We start from the raw sequence: 11,794 nt of genomic DNA, 5'->3' as shown, positions 1-11,794 counted from the left end.
CTGAAGGTAGAAGCATCTATGTCATATTTGTGGAATAGAAAAGAGGCCAGTGTAGTTGGAGCAGAGTGAAAGAGGGAAGTAGAAGAGCTTATGGGGCAGATCATGCCGAGCATGTCGCTCTCAGTAAGGACTATGGAGTTTATCCCAAGTGTCTCTGACAAAGGCTTGAGAAAATCTGATTTACAAGAGAAGAGCATCATTATAAAATTTCGTGTTAAGTTAATAGAGAGTAAAGTGTGGTAGATGAGGGGTAGTACAGAATCTATTTGGAAGGCATTGGAGTGATGTAAATATGATGGAAATGGAGCTGAACATAACTCCAAGAATATGGGCCTGAGTGACTGGGAGACTGAAGTTGCCATTAAATGACAAAAGGCAAGGCTGCTGGAGGGGGGGCTTGACGATAAGATAAGGAGCTCGATTTTGGACATGTTGAGTTTGAGAAACTTAGTAGATACCCATGTAGATATGTTAAATACGAAATTAGAAGTGTTAAGTCTAGAGTTCAAGTTAGAGTGTGGAGATAGAGATTTGGAAATTCTTAGCATGTTGGTGGATTTAAATCAGTGGTTCTGAACAGGGGGTGATTTTACCCTACCCAAGAGAAATTTGGCACTCTTTGGAGTAATTTTTGGTCATCACAGCTGGAGAAGAGGTGTGATATTGGCATCTGGCTGGTAGAGTCCAGGGATGTTGCTAAATGTACTACAGTGCACAGGGTAGACCATGTAACAGAATTTGCTGGCCCAAAATGCATATTGTGCTGAGGTTGAGAAACTCTGGTCTGATTCCAGCCATTAAAATGAAATTAGAGGGTGATTATAAATAGAGAAGAATAGGAGTTTAATACTGAACCCTAGGAATTCCAGTGTTAAAAAGTCAATTAAAAATCATAAAAAAAAAAAAAAGTCAAGGAGATGAAGAGAACACATCAAAGGAGTTTGAAGCACAGCCAGCTTGATCATGGTAACACGAGGAGGGTGAGATGAGTGAGAAGAGTCAAGAGAGAGCACGCTTGATTGTATCAAATGTTGCTGATGTTGTTACAGCAATTTAGCGAGTGAGACAGGGGTGAAGTGGGTTGCAAGAACTTTATTAGATATACTGGTATATGGAGACAGAGAGGAATGATCTCTTCCTAAAGCTGTCTGTCTCCCCCAAATGCAGACTGGCTCAAAGATTTATAGGGCAAAATCACAGGTTTCAGGAACTTGTGGAATGTCATTCTCTCCTGGGGTGGTTCCCGTGATCACGGTCCCAAGGTAACATCTCATCTGCCCAGGGGGTGACTGATCTCCTGGGGTGATTTTGATGGCTATGGTCCCAAGGTATCGTCTCATCTGCCCAGGGGGTAACTGGTCTCTTGGGGTGATTTCAGTGGTTGTAACACTTTCTTAGATCCTATTATTTGTTTTTACAGTCTGAAAAGGACATTAGTCATTAGTAAAAATTCAACAAGGAAAAAGGAACTGAGCAGTCAAGAATAAGTTTAGAAGAGAGAAAAATTGTGTAGGTCCTGTTAATGTCATGGCTGAGCAGCCTGTTTCAACGTGACATGCAAGATACAGACTGAGTACTGACCATTGTATTCTGCAGTGTGGAGGCCACTGTGACAGGCAGTGCAATGGTGTAGGAAAAAAGTATGATTGCAGTTAGAACAAGAAAAATAGGAAGGAAAATATTGAATCCTGACATATAGACAACTCTTCCAAGGTGTTTTATTGTAATGCAGAAAGAGAGAGAAAGACACAGAGACAGAGACAGAGAGACAAAAAGAGACTGTAGGGGAATTTGGGTACAATGAGTTTTTTCCTTCCTTCCTTCCTTCCTTCCTTCCTTCCTTCCTTCCTTCCTTCCTTCCTTCCTTCCTTCCTTCCTTCCTTCCTTCCTTCCTTCCTTCCTCCCTCCCTCCCTCCCTCCCTCCCTCCCTCCCTCCCTCCCTCCCTCCTTCTCTCCTTCCCTTCCTTCCTCTGGTTAGGAAAAATATCAGAATGTATGCAGATTGAAATACGCCTGCAAAAAAAAGAAAAACTTTGATGATAGAGAAGGCAGAGGGGAGAATACATAAAGCAATGCCCCAAGGTAGAAAAGAAGGATGAGAATTACTTCACTACATCCAGGCATGAAACAATCCAGAAAAGAATAGTTCAGCAATTATCCTCAGCGCGTCTCTTTCCAAATACCTGTCTAGGGTTATAGAGGTAGGACTGAGTTAAAAAGGTGAACTGGTTTATTTCTTCAACTTTGAATGAGAAGCTCAATGAGACATCAGAAATTGACTTCTTATTGTTGATTAGATAGCCTGAAAAGTATGCTCCAAAACTTTTCTAATGGACTTGCTCCAGGAACATAGACACTTTGAGCCATTTATCTTATCTTAGTTGACACCCAACTACTAGGACTGCTAAAGCTCACCACAGGTATGAAAAGAAATGTTGACAAAAAAGTAGTTTGTTCCCATTCTCAAATCATATCACTTTTGGAAACAACACGAGTCACCTGGTCCTGTATCTACTTGGTCTTGATCCCATAAATGATGGCATTCAGCATCGGTGGAGCCAGAATGCAGACACTGGCCAGCAGGACATGAATATGCGGTAAGAGGTGGTGTCCAAACCACTCAGTGAGCACTGAGAAGATGCCAGACCCATAGAAGAGGATGATGACACAGACACAGGAGCCGCATGTGTTGAGAGCTTTGTGGCGAGCATCTTTGGAGGGGATGTGGAAGACAGACTGAAGAATAAGCACATATGAAATGAAAATTAACATTACGTCTAAGACCACTGTTGACATTAGGACAAAAAAACCATACCAGATGTTCACATGGATGTCATCACAGGAATATCTGGCCAAGCCAATGTGCTCACAACCAGTGTGTGGAAGAATGTTATTTCTGCAAAAAGTCAGTCTTTTCAAAGAAATATTATGGGGAAAATTGTACCATAACTTCTGACAAAAATAGTCAAGCCAATTTTCCCAATCAGGCAGTTTGTGAGAATAGCAGTGTATCTCAGTGGGTAGCAAATGGCAATGTAGCGGTCAAATGCCATCACCAGCAAGATCCCTGACTCAGAGATGAAGGTGGAATGGATGAACAAGAGCTGAGTGATACAGTGACCCAGGGAGATCTCCCCAGCACTGAACCAGAAGATGACCAAGGCCTGAGGTACTGTGCAGGTAGAGAGGACAACGTCTGCTCTAGACAGCATACAGAGGAAGAGGTACATGGGTTCATGGAGGCTGCGCCTTGTGAGGATGATGAAGATAAGCAAGGTGTTTCCAAGGAGGGCGATGACATAGGAAATGAAGAAGGGGATGGAAATCCACATGTGCTGGTCCTCTAGGCCAGGGATGCCCAGCAAGCGGAAAACTGTGTGGCTAGCCCCAGTGTGGTTCAAGGTAGCCATACCTGGAGCAGGTGACCTGGAACCTCCCCTCCTATTCACAGAGAGAAGAAATTTCAGATTATACTTGAATTTTTTTTTCTTATTTCACCAGAAGCTTTTAACACCTACCCAATTCTTTTCCATAGTCAATATGCCAGGGACTATGTAGGATGAAAAGGTGAATGTGACATCTATTCTCTAATGAGATAACAGTCTTACATACAAGATAGACATTTACACAGCTAACTAAAATAATATGTTTAAGTGAATATACCAGTGGTGCCCTCCACCCCACTATTAAAAAAAAAACAAACCCTACAATGGGAACATAAAGTAAGGCGTAATTCAGTCTGTTTGGGTGGAGGTGAATTAAGTGGAAAATGGAGTGAAGTCATTTGAGAATTTAAGGAAAGACTGTTGCCATACAAAATTTAAAGCGTTTAAAACAGCTTGCAGCCTGTGTTGTTGTGAGAATGCATATATCATGCAATGGCATAAAAGATTGAAACAAAAGTGTATTGACTCTGATTACAAATTAAGGAGTTTGGATGCTGTCCTGAGAAAAGATGGTCAATCATCATGAGTTATGAAAATGGAGACCATTAGCTGGGTGAATCTGGCAGTAGTGGGAAAATGGATTGGAAGGGATAAATGATCTAAAAGTTTACTATTTTTCTTATTAGAAGAAAATGTTGTATTGATATATTTTCACAGTTAAATGGAACTAACAGAGCAACTTTGGAAGTATTTATTTTATGTTAGGCACTGATGTAAAACCATTACTTACAGCACCTCATTAATTATCTGTAACCACTTAGGCCAGTAGGTATTATCATCACCAATTTTTCAGAACAGGAAATTGAGGCTCAAAAAACTTGGCAGTGTTGGTAAAGAATTAGAGCTTGGGTTTTCAGCTTCTTGAACTGTAGTATACATCATTTTCTGGTCTGTGAAGTGAGCCGAGGGCCACAAGACCTTACTGACCTGAGTAAACTTAACAAGGCCTTGTGGATGGGCATAAGAGGTAGGGTGGAGAGAGGCCTTGAGCAGGTAGCCATTCTCCCTGCCTTTTTATCCCTGAACACAGAACAGATTTACTATCACAAGAGTTTTTTTTTTTTTTTTATTAACTTTTATTGAGCTTCAAGTGAACGTTTACAAATCAAGTCAGACTGTCACATATAAGTTTATATACACCTTACTCTGTACTCCCACTTGCTCTCCCCCTAATGAGTCAGCCCTTCCAGTCTCTCCTTTCGTAACAGTTTTATCAGCTTCCAACTCTCTCTATCCTCCCATCCCCCCTCCAGACAGGAGATGCCAACACAGTCTCAAGTGTCCACCTGATACAAGTAGCTCACTCTTCATCAGCATCTCTCTCCTACCCACTGTCCAGTCCCTTTCATGTCTGATGAGTTGTCTTCGGGAATGGTTCCTGTCCTGGGCCAACAGAAGGTTTGGGGACCATGACCGCCGGGATTCCTCTAGTCTCAGTCAGACCATTAAGTATGGTCTTTTTGTGAGAATTTGGGGTCTGCATCCCACTGATCTCCTGCTCCCTCAGGGGTCCTCTGCTGTGCTCCCTGTCAGGGCAGTCATTGATTGTGGCCGGGCACCAACTAGTTCTTCTGGTCTCAGGATGATGTAGGTCTCTGGTTCATGTGGCCCTTTCTGTCTCTTGGGCTCTTAGTTATCGTATGACCTTGGTGTTCTTCATTCTCCTTTGATCCGGGTGGGTTGAGACCAATTGATGCATCTTAGATGGCCGCTTGTTAGCGTTTAAGACCCCAGACGCCACATTTCAAAGTGGGATGCAGAATATTTTCATAATAGAATTATTTTGCCAATTGACTTAGAAGTCCCCTTAAAGAATGGTCCCCAAACCCCCGCCCTTGCTCCGCTGACCTTTGAAGCATTCAGTTTATCCCGGAAACTTCTTTGCTTTTGGTCCAGTCCAGTTGAGCTGACCTTCCGTGTATTGAGTATTCTCCTTCCCTTCACCTAAAGCAGTTCTTATCTACTAATTAATCAGTAAAAACCCCTCCCACCCTCCCTCCCTCCCCCCTCGTAACCACAAAAGTATGTGTTCTTCTCAGTTTATACTATTTCTCAAGATCTTATAATAGTGGTCTTATACAATATTTGTCCTTTTGCCTCTGACTAATTTCGCTCAGCATAATGCCTTCCAGATTCCTCCATGTTATGAAATGTTTCAGAGATTCGTCACTGTTCTTTATCGATGCGTAGTATTCCATTGTGTGAATATACCACAATTTATTTAACCATTCATCCGTTGATGGACACCTTGGTTGCTTCCAGCTTTTTGCTATTGTAAACAGAGCTGCAATAAACATGGGTGTGCATATATCTGTTTGTGTGAAGGCTCTTATTTCTCTAGGGTATATTCCGAGGAGTGGGATTTCTGGGTTGTATGGTAGTTCTATTTCTAACTGTTTAAGATAACGCCAGATGGATTTCCAAAGTGGTTGTACCATTTTACAATCCCGCCAGCAGTGTATGAGAGTTCCAATCTCTCCGCAGCCTCTCCAACATTTATTATTTTGTGTTTTTTGGATTAATGCCAGTCTAGTTGGTGTGAGATGAAATCTCATCGTAGTTTTAATTTGCATTTCTCTAATGGCTAATGATCGGGAGCATTTTCTCACGAATCTGTTGGCTGCCTGAATATCTTCTTTAGTGAAATGTGTGTTCATATCCTTTGCCCACTTCTTGATTGGGTTGTTTGTCTTTTGTAGTTGAGTTTTGACAGAATCATGTAGATTTTAGAGATCAGGCGCTGGTCAGAGATGTCATAGCTGAATATTCTTTCCCAGTCTGTAGGTGGTCTTTTTACTCTTTTGGTGAAGTCTTTAGATGAGCATAGGTGTTTGATTTTTAGGAGCTCCCAGTTATCGGGTTTCTCTTCATCATTTTTGGTAATGTTTTGTATTCTGTTTATGCCCTGTTTTAGGGCTCCTAAGGTTGTCCCTATTTTTTCTTCCATGATCTTTATCGTTTTAGTCTTTATGTTTAGGTCTTTGATCCACTTGGAGTTAGTTTTTGTGCATGGTGTGAGGTATGGGTCCTGTTTCATTTTTTTGCAAATGGATATCCAGTTATGCCAGCACCATTTGTTAAAAAGGCTATCTTTTCCCCAGTTAATTGACACTGGTCCTTTGTCAAATATCAGCTGCTCATACGTGGATGGATCTATGTCTGGGTTCTCAATTCTGTTCCATTGGTCTATGTGCCTGTTGTTGTACCAGTACCAGGCTGTTTTGACTACTGTAGCTTGGCTGTATAATAGGTTCTGAAATCAGGTCGAGTGAGGCCTCCCACTTTCTTCTTTTTCAGTAATGCTTTGCTTATCCGGGGGTTCTTTCCCTTCCATATGAAATTAGTGATTTGTTTCTCTATCCCCTTAAAATATGACATTGGTATTTGGATTGGAAGTGCGTTATATGTATAGATGGCTTTTGGTAGAATAGACATTTTTACTATGTTAAGTCTTCCTATCCATGAGCAGGGTATGTTTTTCCACTTAAGTATGTCCTTTTGAATTTCTTGTAGCAGAGTTTTATAGTTTTCTTTGTATAGGTCTTTTACATCCTTGGTAAGATTTATTCCTAAGTATTTTATCTTCTTGTGGGCTACTGTGAATGGTATTGATTTGATTATTTCCTCTTTGGTGTTCTTTTTGTTGATGTAGAGGAATCCAAGTGATTTTTGTATGTTTATTTTATAACCTGAGACTCTGCCAAACTCTTCTATTAGTTTCAGTAGTTTTCTGGAGGATTCCTTAGGGTTTTTCATGTATACGATCATGTCATCTGCAAATAGTGATAGCTTTACTTCCTCCTTGCCAATCTGGATACCCTTTATTTCTTTGTCTAGCCTAATTGCCCTGGCTAGGACTTCAAGTACGATGTTGAATAAGAGCGGTGATAAAGGGCATCCTTGTCTGGTTCCCGTTCTCAAGGGAAATGCTTTCAGGTTCTCTCCATTTAGAGTGATATTGGCTGTTGGCTTTGCATAGATGCCCTTTATTATGTTGAGGAATTTTCCTTCAATTCCTATTTTGGTTAGAGTTTTTATCATAAATGGGTGTTGAACTTTGTCAAATGCCTTTTCTGCATCTATTGATAAGATCATGTGGTTTTTATCTTTTGTTTTATTTATGTGATGGATTACATTAATGGTTTTTCTGATATTAAACCAGCCTTGCATACCTGGTATAAATCCCACTTAATCATGGTGAATTATTTTTTTGATGTGTTGTTGGATTCTATTGGCTAGAATTTTGTTGAGGATTTTTGTATCTATGTTCATGAGGGATATAGGTCTATAATTTTCTTTTTTTGTAATGTGTTTACCTGGTTTTGGTATCAGGGAGATGGCAGTTTCATAGAATGAGTTGGGTAGTATTCCGTCTTTTTCTATGCTTTGAAATACCTTCAATAGTAATGGTGTTAAGTCTTCTCTGAAGGTTTGGTAGAACTCTGCGGTGAAGCCATCTGGGCCAGGACTTTTTTTTGTTGGAAGTTTTTTGATTACCGTTTCAATCTCTTTTTTTGTTATGGGTCTATTTAGTTGTTCTACTTCTGAATGTGTTAGTTTAGGTAGGTAGTGTTTTTCCAAGAATTTATCCATTTCTTCTAGGTTTTCAAATTTGTTAGAGTACAATTTTACGTAGTAATCTGAAATGATTCTTTTAATTTGATTTGGTTCTGTTGTGATGTGGTCCTTCTCGTTTCTTATTTGGGTTATTTGTTTCCTTTCCTGTTTTTCTTTAGTCAGTCTAGCCAATGGTTTATCAATTTTGTTAATTTTTTCAAAGAACTTGCTTTTGGCTTTGTTAATTCTTTCAATTGTTTTTCTGTTCTCTAATTCATTTTTTTTTTTTTAAATTCATTTAGTTCAGCTTTAATTTTTATTATTTGTTTTCTTCTGGTGCCTGATGGGTTCTTTTGTTGCTCAGTTTCTATTTGTTCAAGTTGTCGGGACAGTTCTCTGATTTTGGCTCTTTCTTCTTTTTGTATGTGTGCATTTATCGATATAAATTGGCCTCTGAGCACTGCTTTTGCTGTGTCCCAGAGGTTTTGATAGGAAGTATTTTCATTCTCGTTGCTTTCTAAGAATTTCCTTATTCCCTCCTTGATGTCTTCTATAACCCAGTCTTTTTTCAGGAGGGTATTGTTCATTTTCCAAGTATTTGATTTCTTTTCCCTAGTTTTTCTGTTATTGATTTCTAGCTTCATTGCCTTGTGGTCTGAGAAGATGCTTTGTAATATTTCGATGTTTTGGATTCTGCAAAGATTTGTTTTATGACCTAATATGTGGTTTATTCTAGAGAATGTTCCATGTGCACTAGAAAAAAAAGTATATTTTGCAGCAGTTGGGTGGAGAGTTCTGTATAAGTCAATGAGGTCAAGTTGGTTGATTGTTGTAAGTAGGTCTTCCGTGTCTCTATTGAGCTTCTTACTGGATGTCCTGTTCTTCTCCGAAATGGTGTGTTGAAGTCTCCTACTATAAATGTGGAGGTGTCTATCTCACTTTTCAATTCTGTTAAAATTTGATTTATGTATCTTGCAGCCCTGTCATTGGGTGCATAAATATTTAACATGGTTATGTCGTCCTGATCAATTGTCCCTTTTATCATTATATAGTGTCCTTCTTTATCCTTTGTGGTGGATTTAAGTCTAAAGTCTATTTTGTCAGAAATTAATATTGCTACTCCTCTTCTTTTTTGCTTATTATTTGCTTGATATATTTTTTTCCATCCTTTCAGTTTTAGTTTGTTTGTGTCTCTAAGTCTAAGGTGTGTCTCTTGTAGGCAGCACATAGATGGATCGTGTTTCTTTATCCAGTCCGTGACTCTCTGTCTCTTTTTTGGTGCATTTAGTCCATTTACATTCAGCATAATTATAGATAAATAAGTTTTTAGTGCTGTCATTTTGATGCCTTTTCATGTGTGTTGTTGGCCATTTCATTTTTCCACATGCTTTTTTGTGCTGAGACGTTTTTCTTAGTAGCTTGTGAGATCCTTATTTTCATAATGTTTAACTTTATGTTTGTTGAGTCGTTACGTTTTTCTTGAGTTATGAAATTGATATTCCTTTTTGTGGTTACCTTATTATTTACCCCTATTTCTCTAAGTAAAAACCTAACTTGTATCCTTCTATATTGCCTTGTATCACTCTCCGTCTGGCAGTTCAATGCCTCCTATATTTAGTCCCTCTTTTTGATTATTGTGATCGTTTATCTATTGATTTCCATGATTTCCTGTTATGTGAATTATTTTGTTTATTTATTTATTTTTTAGAATTAATCTTAATTTGTTTGTTTTTGTGCTTTCCCTATTTGAGTTGCGTTGATATCAGGACGTTCTGTTTTGTGACCTTGTATTGTGCTGGTACCTGATATTATTGGTCATCAGGCCAAACAATCTCCTTTAGCATTTCTTGCAGTCTTGGTTTAGTTTTTGCAAATTCTCTAAACTTGTGTTTATCTGTAAATATCTTAATTTCTCCTTCATATTTCAGAGAGAGTTTTGCTGGATATATGATCCTTGGTTGGCAGTTTTTCTCCTTTAGTGCTCTGTATACGTCGTCCCATTCCCTTCTTGCCTGCATGGTTTCTGCTGAGTAGTCTGAACTTATTCTTATTGATTCTCCCTTGTAGGAGACCTTTCTTTTCTCCCTGGCTGCTTTTAAAATTTTCTGTTTGTCTTTGGTTTTGGCAAGTTTGATGATAATATGTCTTGGTGTTTTTCTTTTTGGATCAATCTTAAATGGGGTTCGATGAGCATCTTGGATAGATATCCTTTCGTCTTTCGTGATGTCAGGGAAGTTTTGTGTCAGGAGTTCTTCAACTCTTTTCTCTGTGTTTTCTGTCCCCCCTCCCTGTTCTGGGACTCCAATCACTCGCAAGTTATCCTTCATGATAGAGTCCCACATGATTCTTAGGGTTTCTTCCTTTTTTTTAATTCTTTTATCTGATTTTTTTTCAGCTATGTCGGTGTTGTTTCCCTGGTCCTCCAGAAGTCCCAGTCTACATTCTAATTGCTCGAGTCTGCTCCTCTGACTTTCTATTGCGTTGTCTAATTCTGTAATTTTATTGTTAATCTTTTGGATTTCTGAATGCTGTCTCTCTATGGATTCTTGCAACTTATTAATTTTTCCACTATGTTCTTGAATAATCTTTTTGAGTTCTTCAATAGTTTTATCAGTGTGTTCCTTGGCTTTTTCTGCATTTATCCTAATTTCATTTGTGATATCTTTAAGCATTCTGTAAATTAGTTTTTTATATTCTGTATCTGATAATTCCAGGATTGTATCTTCATTTGGGAAAGATTTTGATTCTTTTGTTTGGGGGGTTGGAGAAGCTGTCATGGTCTGTTTCTTTATGTGGTTTGATATGGACTGGAGTCTCTGAGCCATCACTGGGAAACTAGATTTTCCAGGTAATCAGCTGGTGCGCTGGCTCCTAGTTCTGAAAATGGTTGCTGTCTGCCCGTATTTGTTCGTTTTCCGTCTCTAAGTCTGTGTTTGTTGTTCAGAGTTCATAGATTGTTATGTATGTGATGATTCACTTGTTTTTCCGAGTCTTTGTTGCAAGAGGGATCCGCGGTAGCGTCCACCTAGTCCGCCATCTTGGCCCCGGAACTGTATTTTATTTTTTAACCTGTCCCTTGCTTATTGGTAATCTGTCCCTGCCTCCGCCTCCTTTATGCCTCTTGTGTCACACGGGGTTGACATGAGTCAGAATTGACTCAGGGGCACCTAACAACAACAACATTATGTCTTCAAGTACAGCTGTGTCTGAGCATTTCCGTACTGAAATACAATATATTTAAAGTCACTTTTATTACTTCTTAGAATTTGTTAAGAGAATTATATACACTTAAAAATTCTGTTGGGGATACCAGCCAGTAAGGATAGATAATCTTCATAATGGTGCAGGAGCAAAATCTATCTATAAAGCAACAGATTGCCTTTTTCCATATCGCTCCTAATTAAGGTCAATCTTACATTGCCAATGATCCTAAATCAGTAAACACTGGAAAGCAGTGGGTGGGAACTTGTAAAATATGTAAATTCTTGGACCTACTCCAGACCTAGTGAATCAAATTCTCAGTGGGTGGAGCCCAGCAATTTTGGCTTAAAAAGCCCTCCTGGTGATTCTGGTGCACACCAACATTTGAGAACAACTGCTCTAAAGCACGGGCATTTGTAACTGCTGTATTTTTTTTCCTGTTACTAACACATGGTTTGGTGCCACCGCTAATGATTATCAAGAAGAATCCTTCACTCTGAACATGCTTGGACTCATTACTTGATGATCCCAAAGTTCAAAGCAATAAACACTTTCAGTTTTAATAAAATTCTTACTATGAAAAGACTGCT

General features: G+C 39.1%; 1 pseudogene; it reads right to left on the bottom strand.

The window, feature by feature from the left end:
- Positions 1 to 2,463: 2,463 nt before the first annotated feature.
- LOC100669992 (olfactory receptor 52B4-like) lies at positions 2,464 to 4,859 on the bottom strand (annotated as a pseudogene).
- Positions 4,860 to 11,794: the final 6,935 nt, after the last annotated feature.

Source organism: Loxodonta africana, chromosome 7 (assembly GCF_030014295.1).
Source record: "Loxodonta africana isolate mLoxAfr1 chromosome 7, mLoxAfr1.hap2, whole genome shotgun sequence".
Classification (NCBI taxonomy): Eukaryota; Metazoa; Chordata; class Mammalia; order Proboscidea; family Elephantidae; genus Loxodonta; species Loxodonta africana.
The sequence above is the reverse complement of the archived record's forward strand: the minus strand, read 5'-3'. Positions and strand labels throughout refer to the sequence as shown.